Source organism: Falco cherrug, chromosome 11 (genome assembly GCF_023634085.1).
Source record: "Falco cherrug isolate bFalChe1 chromosome 11, bFalChe1.pri, whole genome shotgun sequence".
Classification (NCBI taxonomy): Eukaryota; Metazoa; Chordata; class Aves; order Falconiformes; family Falconidae; genus Falco; species Falco cherrug.
The window spans coordinates 7,362,417-7,382,043 of NC_073707.1; the positions used below are offsets into that span (position 1 = coordinate 7,362,417).

Genomic DNA, 19,627 nt, shown 5'->3' on the forward strand with positions numbered 1-19,627 from the left:
GGGGTTTAGGATGAGAGGCAGCTTCTTGGTCCAGGACAAGTTGGTTTTGTCTCCAGAATGACCTAACAGCACAATCACTTCCAGAAAACAATCTCTACACATTAATACTCACATTCTATCTAAATCTGAGTCTATCCTCAGAAACTATGAAGTACTGTATTGATCACAGTCCTGCTAAGAGAAATGCTGAAAAGCACATTAATGTAGTGCTAAAAAGGAGTAGTGCTCTAGCAACACTAGGCATGATTTTATGGAGAATTTAGTTGAGTGATAAAAGTAATACCCATTCACTTGTACAGCTATATGTAACAAGAAAAAGCATACTCCCTTTAATTTCAGGAAAAGCCAACTAAATTAATAGCTTTCTTTTCAGAAATACTTCTCAAGGAAGATGCAATGATTGTAAAACTTAAGAGTAACAGAACAAGTTAACACATTTCCAGTATTACTGGACACACAAGGTATGAATTCTCCTGCTCTGGGTTTCAAAAAGAGCGAATGAACATGTTTGGGCTCCATTTAGGGAGGGTACTTTAACAGGAGCTACAACAGCTCCGTGCCATACAAATCTTCATGTACTTGTCATTTGGAAAAAGGTAATGGTGGTCATTAGCAATGCTGATGCTAATCCGCATCAAATGCTAATCAAAGAATATGCATCAATAAACACAGATATCAATGAACAAAGACGACTCATCAATAAACACAGTTCATAAGTGAGTCTGTGCACGTGCCCCTGCCTCAGTGGGCCTCAGCCTTCACCTTCAAACCTGCTCAGACTCACCCGCTCTGCTGCGGTGGCACAAACCATGAATGCCAAAAGCACGCGATAGGGGAAGAACGCCGGTATTGTAGCAGAAAGGGGCACATCCTGGTAAGCAGAAAAAAGTCCTGATTATCACCAGTGGAAAGCGGTTAAGAATAGAAGCTTGGAGCAAACTGAAAGGCCCCATTCTATCTACTTGATCCAGCTCACTGTCACACAAAAGACAATTACCTTAATGGAAGAAGAGAGGGTGGATGGCTTAAAAACACAGGTATGTGAACCTTTTTGGAAAAGTACCTTTTCAAGTGACAAGATGTAGCTTGATACTCAGAATAACCCACGACATGTTCTGGTGAGCTTTTGAATAAATTTGTAAGACTAGGTAACTTCTTGCAAAAGCTTTCTGTTGTTTCCCAGTAGCTTCTTGGCTACTGTTTGAGCTTATTCAAAAATCTGCAGGTCGGTGGGTAGTTAGCTTGTCTTCTCTTACTGCTCCATCAGGCAGTTCCAGCACCAAAAGGGTCATCCAGAGCCAGCTGCTATAAACAGGGCTTCCCTTCATTTTCCTCAGGGAGCTGCCATTCTCCGAGCAGCAGTAGCCCAACTGCTATAGCAAGGATCACTTGAGAACAGGGTGCCAAAAACCTTTCACCAGCTAAAAATGAGGAAGCTGCTTGATTAGGCAGAGAACCATAGCTTTCATTTCAATCATGATCTCAGAAGCTCTAAAATGGAAAGATCTCAGAAAATACAGAGCAGACAAAATTCACAATGTAGTTTCTAATCCCCTATCAACCGAGGTATAAAATCAGATAAACATGCAAAGGACTATTTTCTCCAATTTTAGCAAGCACATGGGAATATCCCAAATCATACTACGCATGAGAAGAGTATAGTCTAGCTGCCTGTTACTTAGTTATTTAACTAAATCAAATAGAGACACAGTAACAAGAATTTTACAGATTTTTTGCCTTTTACACTTTCCCTTGTGATCTGCAGCAGGATTTTTCTTTGCTCAACTTCAATGAATCTTATATATTAAAATAGCATCCTTAATTACTGCTTAGAGCTTTTATAAACTTTCAATGTTCAAATTTTATTGCAGCCATTTTAATACCCTTAATTAGTTCATTCAAATTTTTTATGCTAAATACTCTAAATTACTGAGTACTCTACCACTGCAGTTTTCTAATACTAAGACAGCTTTTTAATATTATAGATGTGACAGGTTCTCCCACCTAATGTAGTTAGGCTCACCTCCCTAGTTCATTACACAATTCACGTTCAATACAGTCCAAATTGCTAGTGGCTCTTTTCATCATTAATTACATATTTCAAGTCCAACACTAATCGATTCTCAGCCCATGACCGGCAGGAAAGATAATAGCAATCTCGCCTCTTATTCTTTAACTCATCCTGGCCTGTTCTACCGTTATTACCATATTCTCCTGTCTCTGTCATACCTTGCCTTCTAAATAATGTTTTTCAATAAGGATATGCTGCTTTAATGTGCACTTGTAAAGTCTCTAGCAAAACACGTTATCAATCTAACCTGAGCCCCCCGACACTTCCAGAGCAGAGCACATGTGCTAGATCGCCACATGGTCTTCCCAGACCTGCTCGGAAGAGGCAACAAGAGAGAAATGCATGCTGCAAATGCTGCACAGCTCTAGAGCAATTTCCATCATTCATTTTTACATTTCTTTATCAAAAACATTCCTGAATCTGGTCTTAATACTGCCAAGGAGAGCAAATGGAACAGGCTACCTTTTTCAACTAACCCCTTTAGGCTTACTGCCTTTTTCCAGGAACACTGGGAATCACTTGTGCGTTTCCTATGGAAAGCACCTGTCCTACCAGCAGGCTGAGAACTTGGACTTCATGTATGCCTAAAGCAGGTTTTCAATGTTTTAAAATATGCATGTCAAAACCCACATATCCTGCATAAGTACAAAACCTCCTGAATGTAAAGCTCCCACAGAATTTACAGGTTAATTCTCCATTTGATAAACTCAGCAAAAACCCCACCCTTGCCTGCATTTCAGCTTTTTATGCCTGGGGCAGGGTTTCTTCTATAAATCTTTTCAGAAAAAAAACCCCACAACATTTTCTGTCTAAAACTTCTATTTCTGCAGGTACCATTCAAAAACAGAACTGCAAGGACTTCACCTTGTATAAAGGAGCATCAACAAGCAGATCTGACAACACAACTGTAATACAACATCTGCCTTCTTCAGTGGTGTAACTGAAAAATTTATACGTGACTGCATTAGTTTCATTAATACACATAACTATGGTTTTCTTACAGACTTTATGCCAGGAGGTGATGACACACCTAGCGCACAGCACCGATATAAAATAGATTCAGTTTTCCCTCCCCTACAGGGCTGCCATTGAAGTCTCCTACCTGTGTTTGATCAGGGAAACAGCCAGACTCCTTCACAGTAACCAACTCATACCATAAATCTAACAACTACTCAGTCAAGAAAAAGGCTCCTACAAGACCATATGCAGTACGTAGTGATCGCATTCACTAGTTGACATTAAACCAATGCAATTAAGTTGCCACTCTACTGTACTAAGACTGAAATCACTTCTTTGCCTGCAGAAGGTACAGGCAGACACCACAGAAGTTGCAAGGGATCAAAGATTACTATTTTCAAAGGCTTGTTTCTGTCTGACAGAACTTGTGGATACTGCAGCTTTTAAGGAAAAGCCTGTTTTAATGCCAACCCTCTGAATGAACAATGCTAATGAAGCCTGACACTGAGCACCCCCAAAACTTAAACCTTCCTTCACAGTCAGAATTCAGGGAACTCTTCAATGCTTTTGTGCCCGTGTTTTATTCGGGTATTAATTGCAGTCAATACAGCCATCTTCCAGTTTCAGATATACAGGACAGATTAAGAGAATGCAAAATGAGCCAGTTATTAGTTTCGGCAAAATTTCCCACACTGAAGCTAAAAGCATCTCACCAGCATTCAGAGAGCAATGCTGAGAAAATCCTGTATCTTAAGCTGAAAGAAGTTTCATGAGTTCCTTGCCAATGGGTACAAAAGCCTCTTCCACGAGTTTTCAATTATTTCTCAAAGGAGGGAGCACTGAGTCATTAACACCAGTGAGCAGAAACGCAACAGTTAATGTTTCCATAACACAAGTGTCCACATATTCTTTGAAGACGGAAGATACTTCTCAAACATGAAAATGCAATTTGGCAGCCTTGAAAAAAAGGCCGTCGTCTTGAGTAGCTGTTGACCTTACTCAAACACCGGGAGAACGATCTGGGAGAGTAAGATACCAGATTAATTGCCAAAGGAGGAAAAAAGAAAACAGAATGAGATTTTAATTCACTAGAAAAATGGGAACCTGAACATATTTTAAAGTATCATTTTAAATAGGAGGGGGGGGTTACAATTCTTTTTATTTAAATGTGAGCATTTAAACGGATGTTTATCAGTGACTGTTCTCTAATGTACAATTTAATTTCTAATTTGCTTGCAAACTCCCAAACTTATGATTAAGATTTGGATAAAATTAAACTGCATTACAGGGAAATAGAAGAGAAACCAATTAATACAGTAGTTAAATTTTGACCTGCAAATATAAAATGATTTCCTGAAATCAACAAACAATTGTCATTACAAGCCCAAGTAAGACTGAAATGAACATTTAAAGTCTGCAATCTCTTTTCTGAGCAGAGCCCCCAGGTTACCGGGGAAAATGAATCCCTAAGGTCATAAAGACAATTCCTAACCACAGTGGAAGATTTTAAGGACAAACCACTTTGTCAGCTAGCTGGTGAGGTTCTTGTTCCTAATACTGAACCACCTAGTTCTTTGCTGTCAGAAGCAAGAAAATCTGATTTGAGTTGTTACACCCCATACTTGGTCTTCTAGCTTCCCCTTCTAACTGGCTGTTGGTCTGATCTATTATAGTGTTTCTTTCTCTTAAATTTCTTTCTTGGATTTCAGATAGGAAAGAGCTACAAGTTTGTGACACAAAAGCACAAACTTTAGTTTTCTTCTTTTTGCTTTAAAACTAAACTGAATCTTAGTAAGCCTATCAATCAAGAACTCACACACAGCCACCGTAGCAAACCTCTCTAGACCACTACAGAGTGGCAGGAAAAGTCTTTTGGAACCTGAACAAGGAAAGAATTCTCCAAAACATTGTGAAGTCTAAACAGAACGGAGCAGAAGAGAAACTGGCGGTGCAATTGCGCGCTACATTCATGACACCAGAGTGAAAGACACTGTCAGACTGAATGGATCTTGATGTAAACACATAAAGCTCAAACACCTTATATACCTTATACATATAGTGCCAAACTCCCAGGAAATCTGGGAGCAATTGACCATTTTTTTTTTCTTCATCTCAGATATTTGAGAGCTCTTAGAAGGGAAAGGAAGAGATTGATGATTAAGTTCTTCCTAGCCTATTATAAAGGACAATATTTTTGTAAGGTAAGTGATACAATCACAGAGGGATATGAGTTTCCCTGGGTGGTACAGCTGAAGAATAAAGTTCCCATGATCTCCCAATTGCAATGTTAGGGAAGAACCCCATATTCTCAGAGAACTAGCCAGGTTACTTCAGAAATCATTTACTCCTGCACTATACGCAGTTACACCTAGTAAAATGCTCAATTACAGAACAAAGCATGCTCTATTAGGTTGAGAGCCACAGTAAGAAATGTGGTTGCCACAGAAGTATAGAATCAAAACATCAACTACTTCTCCACCCCCGAACAAGCCTCAGTATCACAATTATTATACATTAGACCACAAACTACTCTCTAACCTGCAGAGATACCAGTCTTCCAACATGCTTTTACTAACAACCACCACAAAAGAAACAGCACAGCAAAATACAGCTAACACTGCTGGGGAACTGTAGCTTAACAAAGAGAGGAGACACAGGAGCAAAGGAGGTTGTTCAATCACTGACCTCTTAAAATTTTTCACTACTGAAAGTCTTGTTCATCTGCTGACAAATCAACTGCTAGCAAATTTAAAACTCATTCAATGTGATTCCAAAAAAAAACCCAGTACAAACTTAGTAGCTACTGATGGTTTAGCAGACAGCATTGTAATTTCTAAGCGAAACATACAATATCCCCTATTTTATTCTGAGAGCTGTATAGAGCACTTGTTCCCTACCGGAGGCATGGCCTGGAACAACCCCCTAAGCCCTGCCAGGCAGATGACCTTGTGCTCCAAGCAGGAGCCAAACTGCTGGTAGAGGAAGCAGCGACAAGGGTGGAGGGAACAGAGGCTAATCAGTCAACAGCAGACGCTTGAGGGTGACAGGAGGGCAGCAAAGGTGATAGCAGTGATTGTCACATTAAAAAAAAAAAGTGGGAAAACACTAATTGACAACGAAAATGCAATAAAAAAATATTTATGCAAGCTTATGAATATAAAGCTATTAAATGAACAAAATTCAGTAAAGCCTAGAAAACACAAGCTAGTTCCACTGCAATTCTAAATCTTCATCCTGCCTCTACCAATAGTCCCAAGTAAAATTAGCTTGTAAAACACAGTAAGAGAGTTTCAAAATAAGCAAACAAGGAATGAAATCCAAGTTTCAAATCATCATGCCCTTAAAATAATGCACTACCAATTCAGATCTATGTCAAGTTATTCACTAAAGATTACACATCAATAGGAAACAAATAGTGTCATTTGAAGAAGCCAGGATCCAAATAGTTAATGAATAAATGTTGCTAATTACATCATAACTAGAAGATTGGTTTCAAGGATCAAAACATCCCTACTAGGTACAAAAATATACCTACAGTCTGAAAGAAACATGCTGCAAATACTGTCCATGCTGGAAGACAATTGTTTCTTAGGCAAATTTTACAAGAGGACTGTAAAAGCCAGAGACTAGATTCACATTAAATATATCCCTTTTTCATTTTTTTTAGCATAATTTTTAAATTTTCTTTCCCAGCTTTTTTCTTTTCTCTTAAAGCTGCTACTATACTTTTACCATGAAAAAGCAAATCCTTTCTGTATTGTCAGTAGTCGTGAAGATTTGTACAATTTTATAGTAACAAAAAACCAGCATTTGAAATCAAAGGATGTGGAGAAACCGATGTTCCACGTATGCTCTCAACAGCTTGACACTGAACAAACAAGGCAGCCTCTTTCTTCACTACTCTTCATGAATATTGAAGACTGCAGCTAATCAAATGACAACACAGAAAACGGCATCAGGCAACAACATCAAAAAGGAAAACCCTGATTCTCCTAGACAAGAGCAATAGGAAAGCCACGGCTCCTGTTTGCTCAAATCGCATCATCGCATCAGCCAAGAAACTAATAAAATGTTTATATTGTACATCTTGCTAACCACATAGGGGAAGCTGTTTTTACCACGGGCAAACATCATTTGTTTCACCAGTGACAACTGTTTTCCACGCTGGTTCCCATTCTGCTTTTCACTCCTTGTTTGTGAGAAGGATGAACATGCCTCTCGGGGACAGAAACCAAGAGTAAATCCAGATATGCAACCAAGTACAGGCTAATGCAGGATCTCAAACACTGGGATTGCTTGCAAAGCCTTACAAGAACTACAAACAAAAGCGTAACAGTAGAGCAAAGGAGTCTTGTGAAGAGCTCTTCAAAATAAAAAGAGAACAATCGACCTAGCACTACTAAATCTTCAGCATTAAAGCAGGGTGCCCAGTTCAGGATTCCAGGCTTCAAGACATGAACTGATAGGAGAAAGTCTACAAAGCAGCGGAGCTGCATCAGAAGACAAGAAAACAGGATTTATGAGGAAACACTGGGACACTCAAATACTCAGACACAGCTTGTGTTAGATAAGAGATCAAGGGGAAAAAAATGATAGTTCAAATGCACCCTGGTACATCAAAAATAGCTGGACATGACCAAACAAAAGTCAAAGTTTACTGCAAAATGTGGAGGTTAAACATTAGGGAAAAAAAAAACCCAAACAAACAAAACAAGTAGCAAGAATATAAAGCACAGGAATAAGCTCCTTAAGAAACACAGTGGAATTTCCAGCAATTAAGAGATTAGACAGGCATCTGTCTAGAATATTGTAAATGATCTTCCCCCAAAACAGAGAAAGGGATTAACTCAAGGTGTCTCTCCATTCTTTTTTGTTCAGTATTCTTCCAAGACAAAGTAACCAGGCAGAACCACAAAAGTAAAAGTAAATAAATAACCATTCTAGTACAAGTCCATTGTTACAACAAAACATGAGATTGGATAGAGATCTCCGAACACTACAGTTTTAATACCTCTTAGTGGCTGTAAAAGCAGCATGAATTTGGATTTAGAGTTATGTCGCTAGGGATTCCAGCAATGCACACACACACCAAAAAAAAAAATCAGTGAAATTTTTCAAATAAAACAATTGGATATAAACACACTTTAATAGTCTCCCCAGTAGCAGTTCTTTCATTAAATAAAGCTTCAACGGTAAAAATCTTTATAGCATCTAATCTCACAATATGGCACATCTCAGTTAGAGGATGAAGACATCTAAGCACTAGACTTCACAATTTTTCAGAAATAAACTACTGTCTCTAAAGGAAAAGAATTACAGGACAAAATAATAGCATGTTTCTGCTTGAAAGCCAGGCATAGAAGACTGCAAAGCAAATGCTACATGACACTATTAACCACTTGAATATTTTGGATAGCGGTCTTCAAGAAAACACACTGCAAGGTTAAGTCTGTGTTGGTAATATGGGAAAATTCTTAGGAGCTGGAGTGCAAGGAAAAAAAGATTGTAAGGAACAGAATATGGAAGGGGCAGGCAGTCTATTCTTCTCACCACATATGATCAGGATATTTAGAATTAAGGAGAAAAAAATGGTATTAGAGCCACTGGGTTTCACTAGTGAAAGCACTGATAAGCATGCAACAAACAAAGTCACCAACTGGCCCCCCAACAAAGTAACCTTCCACTTGGGTACCGCAGAAAAATTGAGGCATTCTGTACAGGGACACTTTTGCTCACCTTCATAATGCACTCTGAAGCACTAATGATTCTAATCTCGACATCGGTGTTAGCTTTTGGCAAGGTTAAAAGCAGTTTACATTGTTCTTTTACTTCATATTCCATGACGACATTTTAAACTGCCCAAGCACAAAAATGTTGTTACATCTTGCTAGTTTTACTAATTTCCCCATGCTGGTGTCTGTTTGAGTTGCTCTGGAAGATCTCAGCCAAAACAAATGTTCTCTCCTAAACAAAGTCAGGGAAACATTTGTTCATTATTTGAATTCTCAGTAACTTGCATGCTTTGGGTGAATATAGCACAAAAGATACCAGTTGGTAAGATCTGCCTTTTAGCAACTGAATGAAAACAGAGAAAGGATTTGAATCCCAGTTTTCAAACCTCGGAAGTAATGCTTAAGATAGTCTGGTGTTCAGGGAATGACTTGGGTTTACAGGTAACAGACTGACGTCTATCACCTGCCCTTCCCAACAAAGTTGGAAGGATACAGCATAGGTTACTCTCAATGCGCCAGATGCAATCTGGTCCTTACGCAACACCTGCACAATAATGAAATCTGCTAAGTGCAGATCCACATCAGAAAAACATATCTTGTAGCCCCTACCAAGCTACTATTTACTACTTTGCAGACACTTACGAACTGGACAAGCTCCATGGATTTTTTAATTTTATTTTATTTTTCAGTACCAACTTGGAGGTATCTCATTAAAGCCACAGAACAGGTCAACTGCAGGTCTTCACCCTAAAGTGGGTAAAGTCAGCAGGAGTTTTCTAAAGATTTCAGTGGGAAAAACACCCCTGCATTTACTACAGAAAAAAAAAATCCTGAATTTCATATTCAATAATTGATTTGAATAATTTTTGTTGGAACAAAAAAAAAATTATCTGCACCTAAATCAATCTGCACCTAAAAATCAAATACGAGAATTTCCAGTCTGAATGGTTTGTTTGTCAGAGGCATGCATTATTTGAAGCAAGATGTGAATAACTGCCTAAGAATACCCATCTCAACCACAGGCATCCTCATCTGAGCCATCTATAACAATGCAATAACCAAAGTTCCCCCTTAGGATTAAAAAAATCCCCAGCAACTAAGTCCCTAATTGCCTAAACTTACAGCTAAGGAAAAAATACAAACAACACTCTTCTGTGTCTTAAAGTTTTGGTCTTTGTTGCTGTTAAAAAGGGAAGTCTGGTGAACGTAAGACAACATTCAGATCATTTCTAACCTATCAACATGCCCTTCCCTTTCTTCACCACAGCTTTTTGTCTTCTCAACTTAGGCCTCCATTTCAGGGAACTCTGACGGTAATATCAGATGCAGGAGCTCACAGGATGAACATGACAGTTCTTAAACTAACCCGAGAGATCCATTCTTTTGAATCATCTCTGAAAAGAGTCTGACATCCAGTGAATATTAGCAATAGCTTGACCAGAGATTAAAAAGCTAGGGGGGGTTATTATTTTTTTTTTTTTAATAAAACATGCTACTTCAAAGAAGAGCAGGGAGCTGCAGGAGCTGTAGTTACTTTGGATGATACTTTCTCTGCTAGCTGCCACCAGCACATGATGGGAAGTCTCATTCACACACCCCTATCACCTCATTTGGTCCAAAGGGAGCTCACCCTGCAATTATTTCTTCTAGCAAGCTGCAAGCCAATGTTTTTGTACATTCCCATGTACTTCAATTAGTATTCGTTCCATCATAGCTTAGTTCCATAACTTTTCCCCGTGTCACATTTGTCTCTGCCAGTAATAGTGAACCTGCACGTATGCTCAGGATTCAAACAGTATAAATAAATCTAATAGCATTTATGATGGTGCTGTGTCTTGTAGGCAAAGAGATCAGGATTGGGGAACTACAAATCAGCACCAGTTGCTCCGCATGCTGAAGGCCTTTTGTGACTACCGTCACAGACACGCATTATCTTTTGACATAAGCCTGAATGCAAACATGAGTTACAAAGGATCAACACGTTGCCTTCAGGATAGAGGCAGATACAACAGTTAAACTCCAGATGTGGGTGTTATCAAAGCATGACTTTAGGTCAAGGAAGTTGTTTGAGGGAGAGACAAAAAAGGAGCTAACTGCCAAAAATGTATGGGCAAGTAAGACATGGAAGGGATATTCTTAGCTGTGTATTTCACAATAAAATGAACTGCATCAGTGACATATCCTAGTAATACCTCAGAATTTACTACCAAAAACACTGGTTGTATATCCTGGCACTCCATGGAGAGAGACTCCCAAGTTCTGCGCAAATGCTATGGATGACACCGGTGAAGGACAACGCTCTTGCAAAAGGCCTGGTGCTCCTCACAGATGAAGTCCTGGCAGAAAACTCTAAGAAAATATTCTGAAGGATTTGAAAAGTTTTAAGTTTCAGCAGTCTCATAACAATGCATTTGCCTAGGAAAACAAAACATCCGAAAATGATGGCAACTACAACTGACGGCAGCTACAACTGATGATTCCTCCCCCTGCCCCCCAAACTTCGCTTCCCTTGACTCTTACTCCTCACTAAGGCCCTCGTCTTTTCCCTCTCCACTTTCTACCTGGACACCAACAAGCTCTAAATCAACAAACAGTAATGAGAAATCAGAAGAGTAAGGCATACCAATGGAAAAAAGTTTGGTTTAGCAGCTTTTAATGGCAATGCCATTAACAAACATTTCAACTCAAAGACAAGAAATTCACATTTCAATAGCCACCTCAGGCAGTGAGAATTCACACACAAACCCATGCACCAGTGCTTCCAGTCTCTAACACTGGTGCTCCATAGTTACATCAACAGAAACATCTAACAACTTCCCTTTGCAAAGCAAAGCAGCTCCTCTGTTTCTTTTGAGGAGAAACCTAGTTGTAACAGTTAGATACTGAAGCACACCAAGAAAAAAAAATGCAAAAAGCGGAGCATTTAATTTCCATTCCTTTTCTGACAGTGCCAGTAGCATAGGTTATACCTGAAATTTCACTGACCCCATTGCCAGTGTTCTCCTGCTTGCTTTAACAGTGCGGCAGAGTGCGGAGACCTTCAAGCCGCAGGACAGGCTGTACAGAACAGTCTCCCTCCTTTGCTTCACTCCAACGGCTCCACTCGTTACACTCCAGCTTTGGGGATATTTGATAGGACCCAACTGCAAGTTCTCACTGTCATCCCACCTACCGTCCTCTCTTCCACCTCAGCAAATGGACAGCACTGCCATAATTTAGATCGGCTATTTTTAATGAAATAATACAATATTCCACATGCCTCTTCCTCTTCAGGTTCTGAACGCATCCAGTGTCTTGCACAATAGCATAATAATTTGTATTCAAAGATTCTCTAATTTTGAAATGTGAATTAAATTTCATCTCTGTCTTATCGCGTTGGCAGAGAAAACTGTTCCAAACAGAGCTCACAGAAATAAAATATATTAGAGGGGAAAAAAATCACACGTGTCACTAGGGAAAGACAAGAGATATGTACAAACCCACAAAAATTATGCCACTTCTGACCCACTATGCTGACCCTTTTTAGAGAGATAAGAAAGGACACATTATAGGTGAATTTTATTTGATTTATGTAAATACAAGTAGAATAATCAGCTAGGGCTAAAATAAAGAGAGCCTCAAAGAGCTGAAGAAGAACACCGGAACTGTGGAATAGAATGAGATGGAGAATAAACAAACCACGATCTGTAACTAAAAGGGCAGAGTACCTGAAATGTCACAGTCTTTCAGCAAAGTCCTTCAAAAGGCTTGGTAGCTATCCTTACCGTTTTAATTCTCTATCTTCACTCACACTTTCATTCTCACGAGCATTATGTATGGCAGAACACAAATGTTACAGATAGCTGAGCGCAGCTGGGATGCAGTCAAAGGAAGGCAGACCCTTGAACTTCAGTTCTGTAAGCAAAGGTGATCTCTGCAGTGGTGACTTGCACTCCCCGTACTGTATCATTTGTTGTATGGTATCACTGCAACCGTGTTTTGTCTGGGGCTTTTTTAAGCTCGGTACCCAACAGAAGCAGGCATACACAACTGTATTCTGCATGCATATCCTTCTCCTCTCCTTTTCTCCAGTTCCCACTACCAATAACTGTCAGCCCCTGGACAGTTTCCACTGAGCTCAGGAAAACTGAGATCCCAAAATATTTAAGTTCCTCTACATTTTTAAAAAATATTAATTTCTTAGAAGAGAGAGTCTTAATTCCTTTCCACCAACCAGCGTCCTAATAAAGCAAAGCTACAGGAAAAACAAAATTGTTAGATGCCAAATCTAGCATATGAGTGAATCAAAAGAAAACAGCCTTCAAAAAAATTCTACTGCTTGAAGCAGTGCTTACTCTTGAGCACAACCTCTAATCGTGTTTACTCTCTCACCTAACACTTTGTGATGCTACAGTCTAGCAAGCCTAACTTCGCAGAAACTATTCTAGAAGACAGATCCATAAACAGCTAGCTAAATAGATGACAGCATTTAGACAAGGCAATCAACCCCACTCTTGTACAGGGAAGTCAAGTTCCACAAACCTACAGGAGCTCTCTAGAAGACCTCCCTTACCCACCTACTGATGGGCTCTTACTTAATAAAGCCTGCTTTAATTTCCAAGAGACATTTAATGAGATTGCTTACAAAAGGCTCTTAAAGAAATTGAGCTGCCTTGGCAATAAAAGGCCTTGCATGGATAGGTTATCTGGTTAAAAGAGAGGAAACAAAGAGCAAAACAAATGGTCATTTCTGACAACAGAGTAAGGCCACCAGCGAAGTCCCACAGGAGTATGAGCTGGAGCCCAAATTGTTTGAGATGTTCCTACATCTGGAAAAGGAGGTGAATGCTAACAACCTGCTGATGATACCAAGTTATTTGTGGTAAGGCAGACAGGACCAGCCACAAAGAACAGAAGAACACACATGGGCTATGGACAGGAAAGCTGGCAGGGGGAATTCAGTAAAGGTAAGAGTGTTACCAGCAGGAATCCCAACTTTACACACCCAGTGATGGGCTCTGCCGCTGAACATGGCCACTCAAGGCGAGCATACACAGCTGAGTCAGTCAGAATCTCCCACCTGAAGAAGCAAGGGTCTCAATCTCCAGAACCATTTTCCCCAAAAAATATTCTTGCCACTGACCTTGCATCACCTTACTCTGATAGCCTGATTCAATTCATTCACCTGGCAGAAAAACACCCCTCCCAAGCAGGTGGTTTTTGCCAGGTAGGGAATTCAACTAGCTCAAGGAAAGGTCAAGCCCACAGCAGCACTAGCACAAAGGAAAAGGAGGAACTGTGCAGCTGTGGAGAAAGAGATTGCGCTCTCAGCTGTGGCAGGCTGGCAGATCAGCTCAACCATCTTGTGCAATTCCACTGGCAGGAACAAGCTCTTATGGTCCTAGTGAACAGAGCTGAGAAAATAACAATGCAAAACTGGCATATTTATCACCCTTCTAAGATGGCATTTGTTACCCATTCACAAATGAAGTTTTATTTTCTGCTTACAAACACCAACACATTGGTATCTTCCTGGCCCTTGGGGATTCTAACCCTAAAATGGAGAGAGAAACCCTCATGTGGGGGAGAGCAAACAGATTCTCAGCTTGTCATTTGATTTTTGTTTCAATAAACACCAACGCTAGTATACATATAAAAAAATGCATCCAAAATGAATTGGTTTGATTTTTCTTATTTTATTGTAGAAAAATATTTGACATTTAGAAACATTTCTGACACACAGGTCTATTCCTATGTAACTCTACAAAGAAATACTATTCTCCTATGAACTGAACAATCTGCCAACATTGTTCTCACTCAGCTAAGCTGCTGATACAAGTCTGCTATACAGAGAGTTACAGAATATAGACTCCTTAGATTTATTTGTAGAATAAATAGCACATATTCTGCTGTAACCCCGCACAGCAAGGAACACAGTTGGCTGGATGTTGCCCCTTGCTGCTTTCTAGTAAAACATTACTTTCAGGAACCACCTGAAAAAACTTGCCTTTCAGTTGAGGGAGGACAGGCTTAAGAATTTAACCTCTTGCTCTTAATTCTGCAATACATGATTAAGGACTGTGTGACTGGAACTCAGAATACTCTCCCACATCAAGCTCTCGTGTCTAGTAACACTGGGAACTGTGGCCATGAGGCCTGTCCCACCAAATGATGTTGTGCAACCAATGCCTATTTGCATGTGTTAAGACTGGGACTACAAATCCACCCTGCGCAGAACTAGCATCATAATCTGGGAACAAGCATATGGTAGCCTGTGGCTAGCCAGCCGCGGTCTCCATCTTTAGGTACACAGAGAGCAGCACGTATTAAAGTCGGGTGCCTGAAAGGATGAAAAACCTTGTATTTGCACCATTTGTACGAAATACAGAATTACCAGTATTATAAATGGGCATTTTCTTCCAAAATAAGGTGGTCTTGAGATTGCATAAGCAGAATTACCAAATTTATCAAGTTTCCATCTAACCTACAGTTCAAAACAGGATACACTGATACCGTTTGGGTTCAGTAAAGGTACCCTGAAGAATCTGTTGTCCAAGACACCCTGCTTTCTCAAGCATACTGCTACTATTAAAAACCATTTTCCAAAATACTCAAATGCCTGCAGAGATGCAAATGAGGAAACGCTGCAAAACTATCAAACCCAGAAGCATAATTCTTTCTAACATTAGTGAAGGGACCCGAGTTACTGGGTATTCTCTCACAAATGATACACAGAAATTGCCAAGTGGTGAAATCATTACCTACATTCAGATGTTCAATAGGACACGTCAGAAATCAGCAAGTAGCTACAAGATCAGAACTAAAGAGAAGATTCCCTCTTCAGCTCTTTCAGCCAGCTGAAAGTGGTGTTTACCTTAAAAAAAAAAATTAACATGGACCTTCCCAAAACAACACTTGTTTTTGGAAGCATACTTTCAGACTGAAAAGTTACAACAGAGGGTCGCAATAACATTCTCTCAACGCCTTATTTCCTAGAGGAACAAAGAAATAAGTCTTTTGTATTCCGATCACATATTCCACACCCAAACCCAACAAAGTTAAAGCAGTTTGGAAAAGCAAAATGCTGCTGCTAAGAATAAAGCATATCCCCAGATGTCCTGGATAGAAACAACAAAGCAATTATCTCCTGGTGAACACAAACTTTGTAGGATTTCTCTTTTCCAAGAAAGAAAACCAACTCTACTCCTTTCTATTTTTAGCCAAATGAGCAAACACACTTGTGGCACTGCAAGCAAAAGGAGACAGAAATCGGCAATAGTAGAGTTTCAGAGCTCCACGTGATGAGATTTGAGTGACTGCAATAAACTCCCAAAACTTAAAAAAAAACCAAAAAAACCCCACGATCTAACAGATTTTGGTTAGCATTTTAAGTCCTGAGGCCAGTACATCAGACTTAGATAAGGCGCTTCCTTATCCTGGCACTGGGCTTCAGCATCAGCTTCTGGTTTTGACTCCAAGCATCAAAAGCCAGAGCCTCACCCAAAGACTTGGGCACTTCAAGGTGCAGAATGGGGAGAGCCAGATCTCCGAGAGGCAGACCACCCATTGAATAGTGCTGCATCCAAACTTAGCCTCTCACATTCCTGCATAACTTAAGCAGACAAGATGACAAGTTTGCTGCTTTCATTGTGTCTTGTTAACTACAGAGCTAGCACTTCCAAACTTTCAGCAGGATGTTTGAGTCTTTTGTGCACCTGACCAGAAAGCAATTTACGTTGTAACAAATGTTACAGTAAAGATATGTTCTTATCCCAGTAAAACTATTTTCTTAGAAAGTCATCACAATTAAGCATCTCTCTCCCACTGCCATCCTTACACTTCTATGGGCTCACTTGCCTAGTTAAATGATATTTAAAATACCAGTATTTGGCCACATAAGGGCCAGTCTTTGCAACAATGGGAAAGAACAGAGAGAATCCAAAGTCACCAGTGCAAACCTGAAGTACATGCTCTTCTTTAGGAAAGGGTTCTTTCAAACAAAAAATGTTCACTTGTTGCGTTTCTAAACATCCTGAACAACTCATTTTGTCAGTGCACCCAGACATTTGATGTTCATAAAACTTCTCAACCACCAAAAGATGCACGGCAGTTTCAGCAGATGTCACACAAAACTCTGCACGACAGGAAGGGCAGGCTATGGACAGGGACAGTAGCCAAACAGCTTGGAGACCCCACTCACAGAGCTCTAACACCAGGGTTTCAGCTGCCCTCCCAGCTTCTGTCCATGGCATACTGTGTGTGAATGTTCGGCCATAGATGCTGCCTTTCACAGTGAACTCACCAACTTCAGCACGTTTGTAAAACCTTAGGAAGCAGGAGAGGCAGGGAGCTGCCAACTGCCACGTGCTCCAGTCGTTACACACAGGGGCTGCGGAAGAGCTGCTTGGAACCTCCAGAACCAGCACTAACTGTTCGTTCAGCTTCAGACAAGTACCATTTTCCACTACGCACTCCAACTGCTATAAACCCCCAAGTGTGTCCGTCAGCAGCAGCAAGCAAGAATTCCAACTGAACACTCTGTGTTGAGCAGCCAGTAAAAATTACATCCTCTCGGATTAATCATAACCCTGGAGGAGTCAGCCCCTCCGCTCCCGCTCAGCAGGAAATCCTGCTGCATCATGGCTTGGCTAGCCATTTCAAACACCTCTGCACCCCACTACATGGACTTTCCTCAGGCTGGCCACCAAAAATTCATCTCAGTGGAGTCACAAAGAAAACAAACAGACAGATTGGCCTCTAGTTGGGTAAAAGAAATAACTTCTTCCCATGGTTTTGACAGACAGCCTACATACTGCCTTGGGGCCCAGTGATTTCTTCACAAGTTATACCATAGAGACACTCATCAAATGACCTTGCTATCTACAGATGAAGAAAAAAAACCCTCACTAGGCAAAGTAAAACTGCTTTGGATCCAGAAAATCTGGACTACTCCTTCTCCCATACCACCCCTATCTCCAGGGTAATAATGTGGAAAAGTTAAACGAGTCTTAAGGTGTCTAAATGCAGGCATTAATGTCATCCACCACACCAGACACATGACACAATTTAAGAAGAGTTGCGTTACCGGTGCAATCTGGAGAAGGCTTTCTGCTCCTCAACGACTTAATAAACCCTGTTACTAGCCTTAACTCTACAGAGCTACAAGAACCTCAAAATCGTGCGGAACACAACCAAAATAATCAATATTTATAAAGCCGCTCAATTTAGTTTAATTAAACTCACACTGTCTCACCGGAAACTAAGTTTTTTGACGCCGATATGGGCAGCCACATGCCCGCAGGTTGCCCCACAGGTGCCAGCGCTGCTCCTACGGCCGGGCCAGGGCTCGCCCGGTGCCCACCACTCGCCACCAAGCCGCCAGCACCCACGGCACAAGCCTTCCTCCTGCCACCAGAATCCTCGCCATTTTTTTTGGTGGGTTTTTTTTTTTTCGGTTTGGTTGGGTTCTGCTGTCCAACAGCTCAGGACCCCGACCCGGTGTCCCTCCTCCCAGTACGGCCGGAGGGCACCACCGACGCTCGGCTTCTCCCCGCCCGGAACCACCAAGCAGCCCGCCCCGCCGGCCCCCCGGGCTAGGGCACGGGCACGCTGCTTTGCCCACCCCGGGGGCGGGGGGAACCCCACGGCGACACGGCACGGGGCTGTCCCCCCCCTCGCCAGCCCAGGGGCGGCCGCTCGCCCCCAGGCCCGGCAGCCCGCCCGCCCCGCCGCGACCCCCGCGCCAACAACCGGGGGAGCAGCGGCGGGGCGGGGGCCCCAGCTCCCCCCCCCACACCCCGCCAGTGTGTGACCCCCCCGGGCCCGCCTGTCCCCTCCCTGGACGCCAGCCAGGCGCCGGCGGGGCGCTGGGGCGCCCGGGCCCTCCCGCCGCCCTCCCCCGGGCCGGGCCCAGGCGGCGAAGCGGGCCGCGCCGAGCCGAACCGGCTCCCGCAACTTTCCCTCCCCGCGGCCACGGCACCAACTCCGCCGCCGCCGCCCAGCCCGGCCGGGGCCGCCGCCACCCCCGTGCCCCGCGCGGCGGAAGCGCCACCCCCGCTCCGCCCGAGCATCCCCCGCCGCCGCCGCCCGGGCCGCCCCCGCGGCACTGGGCCGCGCAGCGGGAGCGTCGCCGCCGCCCGGAGCGGGGCGCAGGCCCGGCAGCGGGAGAGGCCGCCGAGCTCGGCCCGGCGCCCCCGGCAGCCCCGGCGGGGACAATGAGATGGCGGCGAAGAGCGCCGCGCCCGGGGGACCCGTTGCTCCGGCAGGAGCCGCCCCGCCCCGCGCCGCCTCCTCTTCCCTCCCCTCCCCTTCTCCTCTCTCCTCGCACGGGCAGCGCCCGCTCCCGGCCCGGCCGCCGCGGAGACCGAGCGAGCGAGCGGCCCCGGCCCGCTGCCCCCGCCCCTCGCGCCTCCATCTTGGATCGGCGCCTCAGCGCCCTCCCTCCCCCGCGCCCCGCTCACCTCGGGCCGCGCCGCGCCGGGCCGGGCGGCACCCCGGGAGCCTGCGGAGCGGCTGGCGCGCGGGGTCCGGGCGGGTGCGGGCCGGGGCCGGGGCGGCGGCGCTGGCGGGGGCCGCGCTCACCGGAGCCGCAATCCTAAACCGCCATCTGGCGGCATTTCCGACCCGCCAATGGCGCAGCCGCCGCCGCGCGCCGGACCCCCAGCGCCCCCTGGCGCCCGCGCGCCGCCACTGCCCGCCCGCCGCCGCCGCCGCGCGGGGAGGGGGGGGGAGCGGGGGCGCCGCGGGTCGGGGCGGCACGCGGGCGCCGCAAACGTCTTTCGCGCGAAAACGCCGCGCATGCGCCCCGCCGCCGGTGCCCGCGCGCGGCGGCGGGGCGGAAGGCGGCCGGGAGCGGCGCCGCTGAGGGGGCGGGGCGCGGCCGGGGTGA

General features: G+C 43.5%; 1 protein-coding gene across 1 annotated transcript in view; it reads right to left on the minus strand.

The window, feature by feature from the left end:
- STAG1 (STAG1 cohesin complex component) overlaps window positions 1-19,484 on the minus strand; it is a 199,728-nt gene extending 180,244 nt beyond the window's left edge. The window contains exon 1 of the mRNA XM_055723474.1: window positions 19,200-19,484. The gene's annotated coding sequence lies outside the window, so the exon portion shown is untranslated. The remainder of the gene's footprint in view (window positions 1-19,199) is intronic.
- Between the last annotated feature and the right edge of the window lie 143 nt (window positions 19,485-19,627).